Consider the following 13021-nt stretch of genomic DNA (forward strand, 5'->3'; position numbering starts at 1 on the left):
TGAGGTAAAAGATTCCTTACAGAATGAGAGTGCTGCCAGGTGCTCTGAAGGAGATAAAGGCCATGGAGGAGAAGGATGTACTCCTGAGGGAAGCACAGGAAGAGGCGGCACATGAACGCCAGCTGCAAGGCACTGGGGTGAAGGTAAGAGAGCTTCAGAAGACTGAGCTAGCATGCTGGGAGGCACTGTAGAAAAGGTAATGGGTGTACAAGAGGAGGCACTCAGGAGAGTGGAGAGAAAGGGGCCATCAGCCCCAGAAATGGAGGAGCTGGGGAAGGATGAAGGAGTGGTGCTGGGGGCACTGACCCCTCCCCTATTGAAAGCATGTTCAGTGGTTGTAAAGAAAATAGACACAGCAACTGAGGGTTCCTCCAGGAGAGATGCAGCCCCCTCCCCAGTTCATGGTACACTCTATGCTCTGCCCCTATACTCAAGCTGAGCTGGTGGATTTGGAATCCCAGTGTAGGCAGAAGCCCATGGAGTCAATATCAGCTTAATTCCTGCATCTGTGGGGTTTAGGGGTAGTCTGGATCAGAGATGGGAAAGCTGGCTAACCTGAGGTTCATCCTGCCTTGAGGCAGCAATTACAAAATGTACATCAGACTCCAGGGAGTCACTCCCTCCTTGATTGGCTTATGGCTGCACTTTGTCTGGTGTGGCCCAATACGGGTGATTTACCATCCTCCCCTACTAGATGGCAGACATATACTGAGCTCCAACAGGTGTTACGGGAGCTAGGCATAAAAAATGTAATCAGTAGTCCAGAGAATTAGGGCCCAGATTAGGAGCCTTTTACTGTAGGAATGAGAAATATTGTGCTGCAAATGGCTCCCACATCCTTCTTTAGGCCTCCAGTGGCCATTCTTGCCCCTCACTTAGGATGATACCTAAATGAGGTTACCAATACATCAGCAGACTTAGGAGAGGCTGAAGCAATGACAGCATGGAAAGAAATGAGGTCTGCTACTCACAGGAAGAATTTAAAGGGCCCCATGAAAGTTACAAGGACCCAGATGTGGGTTGATTTAATATGGTCAGGAGCACACAGAAGGAAATTAGACATGAAGTCAAATAGAATTTTACTAGAGCTGTGGCAACAACTGAAATCAGAGCAGCAGCTCCAGCCATTTAAGACCAAAGAGGCGGAGGCCAGAGACAGAGTCGCAAATACAGCCTGTGTGTTTGCAAGACTTTCTGCTGGAGAGTGAGCCAACCTCACCTGAACCCACACAGGAAGATGATTGGGGAACATGGTTTGATTGAAGGGAAGATTGAGGTACCTGCCCTGAGGGACCGGACAGGGGGCCACATGTTGAAATATCTATACATTGGTCCCAGTGAACAAAGAACATGTCCTGGCTCTGGTGGACACAGGGGCTGAATGTTTGCTGATTTAACCCTGAGTGGTTTCCAGGGACCCCTGCTATTACAAACAGATATGGGGGTAAGGATAAGAGGGAAACCAGCCCAAATCCCTTTGGGAATAGGATGTCTACCCCTAAAGGAGTGTACTGTGTATGTCTCTCCCATCCCCAAGTATGTTTTGGGGATTGATATCCTGCAGGGTCTATGGCTGCGGACCACGCAGGTTAGTTCAGACTGAGAGTATGTGTGATGAAGGCAGTTCTGAGGGGATATGTTAGGCACCTGCCCATAGCTTTGCCTGTGCCTCGGCAGGTGACTAATACCAAACAATCCAAATTGCCTGGAAGGCACAAAGAAATTGGAGAAAAACTCCAGGAACTGGAAAAGGTGGGTATTATAAAGCCCACCCATAGTCCTTTCAATTCCCCAGTGTGGCCAGTAAAAAAGCCAATAGCTTCTGGTGTATGACTGTGGATTACAGAGAATTGAATAAATACCCACTATGCATGCTGCTGTCCCCTCTATTGCAGGCCTGATGGATACCCTCAGTCACAAACTAAGAACATATGTGGTAGATCTTGCTAATGCCTTCTTTTCCATTGACATTGAGCAGGAAAGTCAGGAACAGTTTGCCTTCATGTGGGAGGGATGGCAAGGGACTTTCACTGTCCCTCCACAGGGATACCTCCACAGCCCCACCATCTGTCATGGATTTGTAGCCCTGGACTTGGCCACATGGGAGAAACTGCCAGTGGTGCAGCTGTACCATTATCTTGTTGACATCATGAACACATCTGATTCTCTTTCAGATCTAGAAGGTGCAGCACCTACACTGCTGCAACATCTATAGGAAAAAGGATGGGCTGTGAACAGTACTAAGGTTCAGGGACCTGGTTTGTCAGTCAATTCTTGGGGATTACCTGGTTGGGTAAGAACAAAATAATACCAGAAGCAGTTATAGATAAAAAAGTCCAGGCCTTTCCTACCCCCACAACTGTGGCATTGTTACAGGAGGTTTTGGCTCTTCTAGGCTCCTAGAGAGTGTTTATCCCACACTTGGCACAAATTCTGAAGCCCTTATACCAGTTGGCATGAAAGGGTGTCAGGTGGGACTGGGATGAGACATGTGCATCTGCCTTTACTACAGCAAAACGGACAGTCAAGGCCATGGCAGGCCCTGAGTGTGATAGACCCATCAAGGCCCTGTGAGCTCGATGTTCATGTGACTAAAGACGTCTGTGGCTGGGGTCTCAGGCAGTGGCTTGACCGAACTCACCAACCTGTTGGATTCTGGTCACAACTCGGAAAGGGGCAGAGGTATGATACACTTTGATTGGAAAATAACTGGCTGCCATGTATCACACCTTGCTGGCTACAGAACTCATCACTGGAATGGCCCTGACAAAGGTAATAACCACCTATCCCATCTTGTGGTGGGTATGAGAGTAGACCCAAAAGCCAAGGAGTGGTGTGGCACAAATGCCTACACTGGCCATACTGTATATCATGTGACAGGTCATTTGCCACTGGCTACAGCAGCGTAGTGCCCTCTCCAGTAGCCCCTTGAGTGAAGAACTCCAATGCTCATTGGGGCCAGTGACATGTACTAGTGAAAATCAGGAAGAATTTACTTTAGAACCATTAGTAGCAGAGAGTCCCTATTGGGAGGGAAGAGCCCCTATACCCAAAGATGCATGGTACACAGATGGCTCCAGCCATGGGCAGTCCCCAGAATGGAGGGCCATAGCTTTCCATTCTAAGATTAAGACAATAAGGATGGAAGATGGTGAGGGAATGAGCAGTCAGTGGGCAGAGTTGTGGGCCGTGTGGTTTGTGATGTGCCAGGAGCCCTCCCCAATAGTTGTCTGCACTGACAGCTGAGCCATCTACTGGGGTTTGACCCTATAGCTACCAACATGGTACCATGCATGCCAACTGGTTGGTTGGTCATTGACCCCTCTGGGGGCAAGAATTATGGCAAAACTTATGGGCCTGTCATCAGACTAAAAGAGTTACTGTATATCATGTGACAAGTTACTGTATATCATGTGACAGGTCATTTGCCACTGGCATTCCCAGGGAATGATGCGGCAGATACATTGTCCCAGGTACATTGTCCAGAAAGAAAGCCTGCCTCTGATGTAGCCACATGGTTACATCAGTGTTTGTTGCACATGGGGCAAAAGACAATGTGCGCTGTAGCCCATCTCAGTGGGGCTTGCTTTTGACCTTTAAAGAAGTCAGCAGAACCCAGCAGGAGTGTGTTGTATGTTCTAAAATGGATGTACACCGAGTTCTACAGCAACATGGGACAGTAGTTCAGGGTCCGATACCCCTTGTCAGATGGCAGATAGACTATATTGGGCCTGTGAAAGGTACCAATATGCCATACTTGTGTGGACACAGCTACTGGACTTCTGGTTGCTTTTTCTACATGTTGTTCAGACCAACAGATGACCAAAAGAGGGTTGGAGCATCTTTGCAGCCATGGCAACCACAGGTAATTGAGAGTGATCAGGGCACCCATTTTACCAGATATGCACTACAAGAATGGGTACAACAGAGGCTTAAAGATGGCAGCACGAGAGGTGAGACAGAAACCTCCTCCCAAAACCACATATAATATGAAAATATAGCAAATACAACTAATCCTGAAAGAGCAGCATGAAAGAAGGGTGTGACAGACTGCCTATATCTGGGGAAAAGAACAGACCTCATGGTACAGGGTAATGTACCAAAGCTGTGATACAGCAGGACCCAAGCACATCCCCCACCCCAGCTCACTGGCTGGAGGAAGAGAAATGGAGCAGGGAGGGGGTGGAGGCCTAGGACTCCTGAACACCCAGCTCTGGAGATCTACTCTGGGAGCACGAACCTACATTACATGTTACTCTGGAGATTAGTGGCATTGGAAAGCTAAGACAGGAAGAATACTTGGAGAGACTGAGATTCCAGCCACTTGTGGAGAACAGGCACCCACAAACTTCCCAACAGTGAGAAGACTAATAAAGGCATAAGGATTGCACAGACCTTGCTGCTCAGGAGAAAGGGCAGGTGGACAAAATAGTCCCAGTATACTCATCCCAGAAGGTTGGGAACTTTCAGAAGCATCAGGGGCTCCATCCCCCTGGCTGGCAATGCAGCTACGAGGTTTCCACTGTGATATGCAGGCTCCCACTCCTTGCTCCGAGCCAGCACCCACTCACAAGATTGCTGTCCCCACCATTGCACCAGGCCAGCCAGAGGGTAGCCCTGCCTATGACAGCTATAATGGAATAGCATACAGGATCCTCCCTGCATGCTTGGTCCACAGGCCCTGGCAGTGGAGGCAGGTACTGCAGTCAGTAATCAGGAAAGAGCTCTTTCCTCCCAGCAGGCACCAGCACTGCTCACCTGCAACCCCTGCCATCACTCCATGGAATGAGCAGCTCCACAGAGTAGAGCTTCTGGGCACTGGAGGGTATCACCAACACCAAGTTATTACTACAAATATGAAACATCAAAAGAACCTGGTATTCACAAACCAAAATCCCACAAACACCAGAAAGAGAAAGAGTGCCACCTGAAACTGAACTCAGCAACCTTCTTGAAAAAGATTTCAAAATAAAAATCATAAACATGCCCACAGAGCTACAGAAAAATATTTAAGACCTCAGGGAGGAATTCACAAAAAAGAAACTTGAAAAATACAGTAGCCAAAATGAAACATATAATGGAGAGACTTTAAGATGAAGCAGAGGACACGGTAAATGAAATAGAAATTAGAGAACAGGAATACAAAGAAGCTGAGGCACAGAGAGAAAAAAGGATCTCTAGGAATGAAAGAATATTGAGAGATTTGTGTGACCAATCCAAAAGGAACAATATTCGCATTATAGGGGTACCAGAAGAAGAAGAGAGAGAAAGGCATAGAAAGTGTCTTTGAGGAGGTAATTCCTGAAAACTTCCCCAATCTGGGGAAGGAGACAGTCTATTAGGCCACAGAAGTGAACAGATCTCCCAACACAAGGGACACTAGGGAGACAACACCAAGCTATATGATAATTAAAATGGCAAACATCAAGGACAAGGACAGAATATTAAAAGAAGCCAGAGAGGGAAAAAAGATCACATACAAAGGAAAACCCATCAGGCTATCATCAGACTTCTCAACAGAAACCGTACAGGCCAGAAGGGAGTGCTGTGATATGTTTAATGCAATGAAACAGAACAGCCTTGAACCAGGAATACTCTACTCAGTAAGACTATCATTTAAATTTGAAGGAGGGATTAAACAATTCCCAGATAAGCAAAAGTTGAGGGAATTTACTTTCCACAAACCGCCTCTACAATGTATGTTGGAGGAACTGCACAAATGGAAGTGTTTCTAAGGCTAAATAGCTGTCGCCAGAGAAAATAAAACCACAGAAAGGAATTAGACCAATTAATTACTAAGCAAATGCAAAATTAAATCAACTATCCCCAAAGTCAGTCAAGGCATACACAAAGAGTACAGAGTATGATACCTAACATATAAAGAATAGAGGAGGAAGAAAAAGAAGGAGAAAAAAAAGAACCTTTAAATTGTGTTTGAAAAAGCATTCTAAGTGAATTAAGTAAGACTGTTAGATAGTAAAGAAGCTACCCCTGAACCTTTGGTAACCACAAATCAAAAGCCTGCAATGGCAACAAGTACATAGCTATCAATAATCACCCTAAATGTAAATGATCTGAATGCACCAATCAAAGAACAAAGAGTCACTGAATGGATTAAAAAAATAAGACTTATCTATATGCTGCCTACAAGAGATTCACATCAAACCCAAAGATATACACAGACTAAAAGTAAAGGGATGGAAAAAAATATTTCATGCCACTAATAGCCAGAAAAAAAGCAGGAGTTGCAATACTTGTATCAGACAAAATAGACTTCAAAGCAAAGAAAGTCACAAGAGATGAAGAAGGATATTACATACCAAATAAGAGGTTAGTCCAACAAGAGGATATAACCATTATAATTATCAACGCACCCAACATAGGAACAGTGACATATGTGAAACGATACTAACAAAATTAAAGGGGAATTAGAATGCAATGCATTCTTGTTAGGAGACTTTAACACACCACTCACTCCAAACGATAGATCAACCAGAGAGAAAATAATTAAGGAGACAGAGACACTGAACAACACATTAGAACAGATGGACCTAACAGACATCTACAGAACTCTACACCCAAAAGCAGCAGGATACACATTCTTCTCAAGGGCACATGGAACATTTTCCAGAATAGACCATGTACTAGGCCACAAAAAGAGCCTCATTAAATTCAAAAGAACTGAAATTGTACCAACCAGCTTCTCAGATCACAAAGGTACGAAATTAGAAATAAATTATAAAAAGAAAACAAAAAAGCCCACAAACACATGGAAGCTTAACAAGATGCTCCTAAATAATCAATGGATCAATGACCAAATAAAAACAGAGAGCAAGCAATACATGGAGACAAATGACAATAATAATTTAACCCCACAAAATCTGTGGGATGCAGCCAAGGCCATGCTAAGAGGAAAGTATATTGCAATACAGGATTTCCTCAGGAAAGAATAATAATCCCATATAAGCAGTCTAAACTTACCGTTAAGGTAACTAGAAAAAGAAGAACAAATGAGAACCAAAGTCAGTAGAAGGAGGGACACAATAATGATCAGAGCGTAAATAAATAAGATTGAGTAGAATAAAAAATAGAAAGAATCAATGAAACCAGGACCTTATTCTTTGAGAAAATAAACGAAATAGATAAACCCCTAGCCAGACTTAACAAGAAAAAAAAGAGAGTCTAAACACATAAACAGAATCAGAAATGAGAAAGGAAAAATCACTATGGACACCATAGAAATACAAAGAACTATTAGAGAATACTATGAAAAACTATATGCTAACAAACTTGACAACCTAGAAGAAATGGACAAGTTTCTAGAAAAATACAACCTTCCAAGGCTGACCCAGGAAGACACAGAAAATCTGAACAGACCAAATACCAGCAAAGAAATTGAATTCGTAATAAAAAAAACTACCTAAGAACAAAATCCCTGGACCAGATGGCTTCACCACTGAATTTTATCAAACATTTAGTGAAGATCTAATACCCATCCTCCTTAAACTTTTCCAAAAAGTAGAAGAGGAGGGACTACTTCCAAACACATTTTATGAGTCCAGCATCACTCTAATACCAAAACAAGGCAAAAAACCACAAAAAATGAAAATTACAGACCAATATCTCTGATGAACATAGAGGCAAAAATACTCAACAAAATATTAGCAAACTGAATTTAAAAATACATCAAAAAGATCATCCATCATGATCAAGAGGATTCATCCCAGGGATGCAAGGATGGTACAACATTTGAAAATCCATCAACATCATCCACCACATCAACAAAAAGAAGGACAAAAATCACATGATTATCTTCACAGATGCTGAAAAAGCATTTGACAAAATTCAACACCCATTCATGATAAAAACTCTCAACAAAATGGGTATAGAGGGCAAGTACCTCAACGTAATAAAGGCCATATGTGATAAACCCACATCCAACATCATACTTAACAGTGAAAAGCTGAAAGCGTTTCCTCTAAGATCAGGAACAACACAAGGATGCCCACTCTCCCCACTTTTATTCAACATAGTGCTGGAGGTCCTAGCCATGGCAATCAGACAACACAAAGAAATAAAGAGCATCCAGATTGGTAAGGAAGAAGTTAAACTGTCACTATTTGCAGATGACATGACATTGTACATAAAAAACCCTAAAGAATCCATCCCAAAACTACTTGAACTGATAACTGAATTCAGCAAAGTTGCAGGATACAAAATCAATACACAGAAATATGTTATGTTCTTATATACTAACTATGAACTAGCAGAAAGAGAAATCAGGAAAACAATTCCATTCATAATTGCATCAAAAAGAATAAAATACTAAGGAATAAACCTAACTGAGAAAGTTATAGACCAAAAGTTATAGAACCAAAGTCAGTAGAAGGAGGGACACAATAATGATCAGAGCGTAAATAAATAAGATTGAGTAGAATAAAAACTACAAGACACTCATGAGAAAAATTAAAGCAGACGTCAATAAATGGAAATACATCCTGTGCTCAGGGATAGGAAGAATTAATATTGGCAAAATGGCCATCCTGCCTAAAGCAATCTACAGATTCAGTGTAATCCTTATCAAAATACCAACAGCATTCTTCAATGAACTAGAACAAATAGTTCTAAAATTCATATGGAACCACAGAAGACCCTGAATAGCCAAAGCAATTTTGAGATGTAAGAATAAAGCTAGGGGGTGGGGGGATGATTATGCTCCCCAACTTCAAGCTCTACTACAAAGCCCCAATAACCAAGACAATTTGGTCCTGGCACAAGAATATCAATGGAACAGAATAGAGAGTCCATATATAAACCCAAGCATATATGGTCAATTAATATATGATAAAGGAGCTATAGATATACAATGGGGAAGTGACAACCTCTTCAACAACTGGTGTTGTCAAAACTGGACAGCTACATGTAAGAGAATGAAACTGGATTATTGTCTAACTTCACACACAAAAGTAAATTTGAAATTGATGTAAGACCTGAATGTAAGTCATGAAACTATAAAAATCTTAGAAGAAAACATAGGCGAAAATATCTTAAATATAAACATGAGCAGTTTTTTTTTTCTGAACACATCTCCTCAGGCAAGGGAAACAAAAGCAAAAATGAACAAATGGGACTTCATCAAACTAAAAAGCTTCTGTACAGCAAAGGATACCATTAGTAGAACAAAAAGGCATCCTACACTATGGAAAAATATATTCATAAATGACATATCTGACAAGGGGTTAACACAAAATATGTAAGGAACCCACATGCTTCAACACCCAAAAAGCAAATAACCCAATTAAAAAAATGGGTGGAGGATATGAGCAGACATTTCTCCAAAGAAGAAATTCAGATGGCCAACAGCCACATGAAAAGATGCTCCACATCACTAATTATCAGGGAAATGCAAATTAAAACCACAATGAGATATCACCTCACACCAGTTAGGATGGCCAATGTTGACAAGACAAGGAAAAACAAATGCTGGCGAGGATGTGGAGAAAGGGGAACCCTCCTACCCTGCTGGTGGGAATGTAAACTAGTTCAACCATTGTGCAAAGCAATATGCAGGTTCCTCAAAAAACTAAAAAGAGAAATACCATTTGACCCAGGAATTCCACTCCTTGAAATTTACCCAAAAGAAACAAGATCCCAGATTCAAAAAGGCATATGTACCCCTTTGTTTATAGAAGCATTATTTACAATAGCCAAGATATGGAAGCACCTAAGTGTTCATCAGTAGATGAATGGATAAAGATGTGGTACATATAGACAATAGACTATTATTCAGCCATAAGAAGAAAACAAACAACATGGATGGAGCTGGAGGGTATTAATGCTCACTGAAATAAGCCAGGTGGAGAAAGACAAGTACCAAATGATTTCCCTCATTTGTAGAATATAACAAAGAAGCAAAACTGAAGGAACAAAACAGCAGCAGACTCACAGACTCCAAGAAAGGACTAGCAGTTACCAAAGGGGAGGGGTGGGGAAGTACAGGTGGGAAGGGAGGGAGAAGGGTATTGAGGGGTATTATGATTGGCACACATGGTGTGGTGGAGGTCACGGGGAAGACAGTGTAGCATAGAGAAGGCAAGTAGTGACTCTGGGGCATCTTACAATGCACCAATGGACAGTGACTGCAATGGGATGTAGAGGGGACTTGATAATATGACTGAATGTAGTAACCACAATGTTTTTCAAGTGAAATAAAGAAAGAAAGGGTGCAATAGTTGGGAATCAAATGGAAGTTTCATTTGCCATACAATCCTACCACAGCAGGAATGATAGAGAGGCACAATGGTTTGTTAAAATCTAGACTGAAGTCAGACACCAATAGTCTGTGCCATAGTCAGTATGCTTATGGACAGTGCTACGGTGTTTGAACAAGAGACCCCAAAAGGGAGCCCTGAACCCTGTAGACATGTTAACGCATATTGCCTCCTCCCCTATACAACTGCAAGTACAACCCAAGGAAGAATTATTGAAGCTGAGGTTTGGCCCCCAGAATAATTTCCTGCTGCCAGAACCAACTGCACTAAACCCTGGAGACTCCATTGAGTGGACATGGCCTTGGACATTTCAACACATTGACCAATGATGACTGCATCTCCTCGGCACCTTGGGGACAAGGTCTGGAAGCTGGCCTTCTGTGTATTCCTGGAATAACAGCCCCCAAAGCTCACAGTAGTACATCCTGAAAGGCCAGAAGGTAGGAGCATCTTACCGTGGAGTTTTGTTTTATCCTTATGGCCAGTGCATGCACCTCCAGTAGCTCTATATAGACACCTCAGTAACCCCCATGGGGAGAGGAGTAAAGGTATGACATACCAGACCTGAACAGGACCCCCTTCCTGCTACAGTCCTATCATAGGACCACTCTCTTGCATGCATCCTACCTGATGGACAAATTTTCCTATGTTGGTGTCATTAAAGCACGTGTCTTATTGCCCCTAAGGTCTTTGTGGATTGGGCACATACCCTAGCAAAAAAACTTCTACTTGCTGGGATGTGTGGAGCTCCCTATCAGTACCACTACTAAGTGTGAGTATGAACTTATCTGAGTAGAACTGATTTTGAATATAGCTGAAATAACCTCCTCAGGCTTGTAATTTTTGTTATCTGTACCAAAATCTTGTATCTTAATTTTTGTTATTATCTCTATGTTCTTGTTATCCTCTGTTGCTTTTGTGGAATCTGGTTACAATGCCCCAGCTTTCTTGCTCAGGGACCACCGTGGAAGACTGAGAGAGTGTAGATTGTGAGGCAAGAATCCTGGAGGGGTGGAGTGTGGATAAAGTGAAGGTTCCTACAGCCAGGATCCTCACCTAACCCTAAACTGCTTGATGATGTAACCGGCCTTCTGCTAGGTTACTGCTTCCACACCTGTACTCAATAAGCTATTATTGACTGAGTCACTATATAAAGAGCTCTGCCCAGTCACCCCAAGAAAGTTCCATTGTCATTCCTTGGTCTCACTGAATCCATAGTGAACTTGCCTGGGGCTGAAACCAATTGGCAAGACAGATCCCTAGACCAAGCATTTGAAGAGCACACAGGGAAAGCTTCCTTTTTGAGGACTCTGGGTCCCAGTCCCCACCTGAGATATGATGTGTTATAAGAAGTACATATTTGGTCATTCTTATGACCAAATATATATTTTCCAGTGGCTTGCCAATGGGTTCACCTGACCCTCATCTACTTGATGATGTAATTGGCCTGCTGCTAGGCTACTGCTTACACACCTTTTGGCAATGAGCCATAACTGCCTGTGTTGCTATATAGAGGTTTGCCCAGCACTCTGGACGGAGGCAGAGACTGAGGGGTAGTTCTCTGTGCCTTGCCTGAGGGTTTCAGCCCTGGGCAAGTTTACTATGGATTCACTGAGACCAAGAAATGACAACAGAATGTTCTTGGGGTAAAAGGGTTTATAACCAGTTTTATTCTCATGGCAAAAAGTTAAGCACTAGAATCACATCTGCATGCAGCAGTCTGCAGGTCTGTAATCCACCTCCATCTCTGCCTCCACCCAGAACACTGGGCAGAGGTCTTCCTATAGTGACTCAGTCAATAACAGCTCATTGTCTACAAGTGTGGAAGCAGCAGCCTAGCAGTAGGCCAGTTATATCATCAAGTAGTTTAGGGTCGAGTGAGGGTCCTGGCCATAGGAACTTCATTTTCCCCACACCTGTCCAATGGAGCCCTCACAAAACCCATGAGAAGAGCTGTTCATACTCTCTCTCTGCTCTGCTTTTCCTGCTCTGCACAGTTGGATCCTGCTTCTTGGTCAGAAAGAGCTGCTATGCTTGGGGAACCAGAATGCCTCCACATGCCACTGAGCCCGGCCTCAAGCTCCAGGAGGATAGAAGCTCCTTTATTTGGGATGTTGCCCTGTGTCTCTCTTCATTTGGCCTTTAACCTGTGTCCTTTATTAAACTGTTAAGTGTAAGTGTTTTCCTGAGTTCTGTGAGCCACTCTAGCAAATCAATCAAACCTAAGGGGGAGGTCATGGGATTCTCCAATCTGTAGCCAGTAGGTCAGAAATACAGGGAACTGCTTGGGGCTTACGACTGGCATATCAAGTGGAGGGTGGAGGATGGAACCTTAACCTGGCAATCTGGGGCTGTCTCTGGGCAGACAGCATCAGAGTTGAGTTGAGTTCTGCTGGTGTTCAAGAATTGCTTGGTGGTATATATGGGAAGACCCTCTCCCACATACTTATATATATTGGAATAGGGTCCAGGTACCCGAATGAAGTTACACTACTATTACTGCTGTGTATAATATTGTTACTGGTACACATATGTGCTGAGAAGAAATACACAATGGCGTTTGGTGTTGGAAGAATAGGAATCACATTTGGTGTCAGAGATGTTACACCACCCCACTCCCCCAGCCAGGCTGCGGCCACCCCACACACACAGGACATTGCTCACTACGCACTGCTGTCCCCAGATGCACATCTGGGCAGGCAGTGCTTGCAAACGAGCACCTCCATGTGAGAAAGCAGCCATGAGGCTCC

The 13021-nt window shown here is 43.2% G+C and overlaps 1 protein-coding gene across 5 annotated transcripts in view; it reads right to left on the reverse strand.

Annotated features, from left to right (window-relative positions):
* CNIH3 (cornichon family AMPA receptor auxiliary protein 3) overlaps positions 1-13021 on the reverse strand; it is a 117460-nt gene that overhangs the window by 41199 nt on the left and 63240 nt on the right. The window lies entirely within an intron of this gene.

Source organism: Manis javanica, chromosome 11 (genome assembly GCF_040802235.1).
Source record: "Manis javanica isolate MJ-LG chromosome 11, MJ_LKY, whole genome shotgun sequence".
Taxonomy (NCBI): domain Eukaryota; kingdom Metazoa; phylum Chordata; class Mammalia; order Pholidota; family Manidae; genus Manis; species Manis javanica.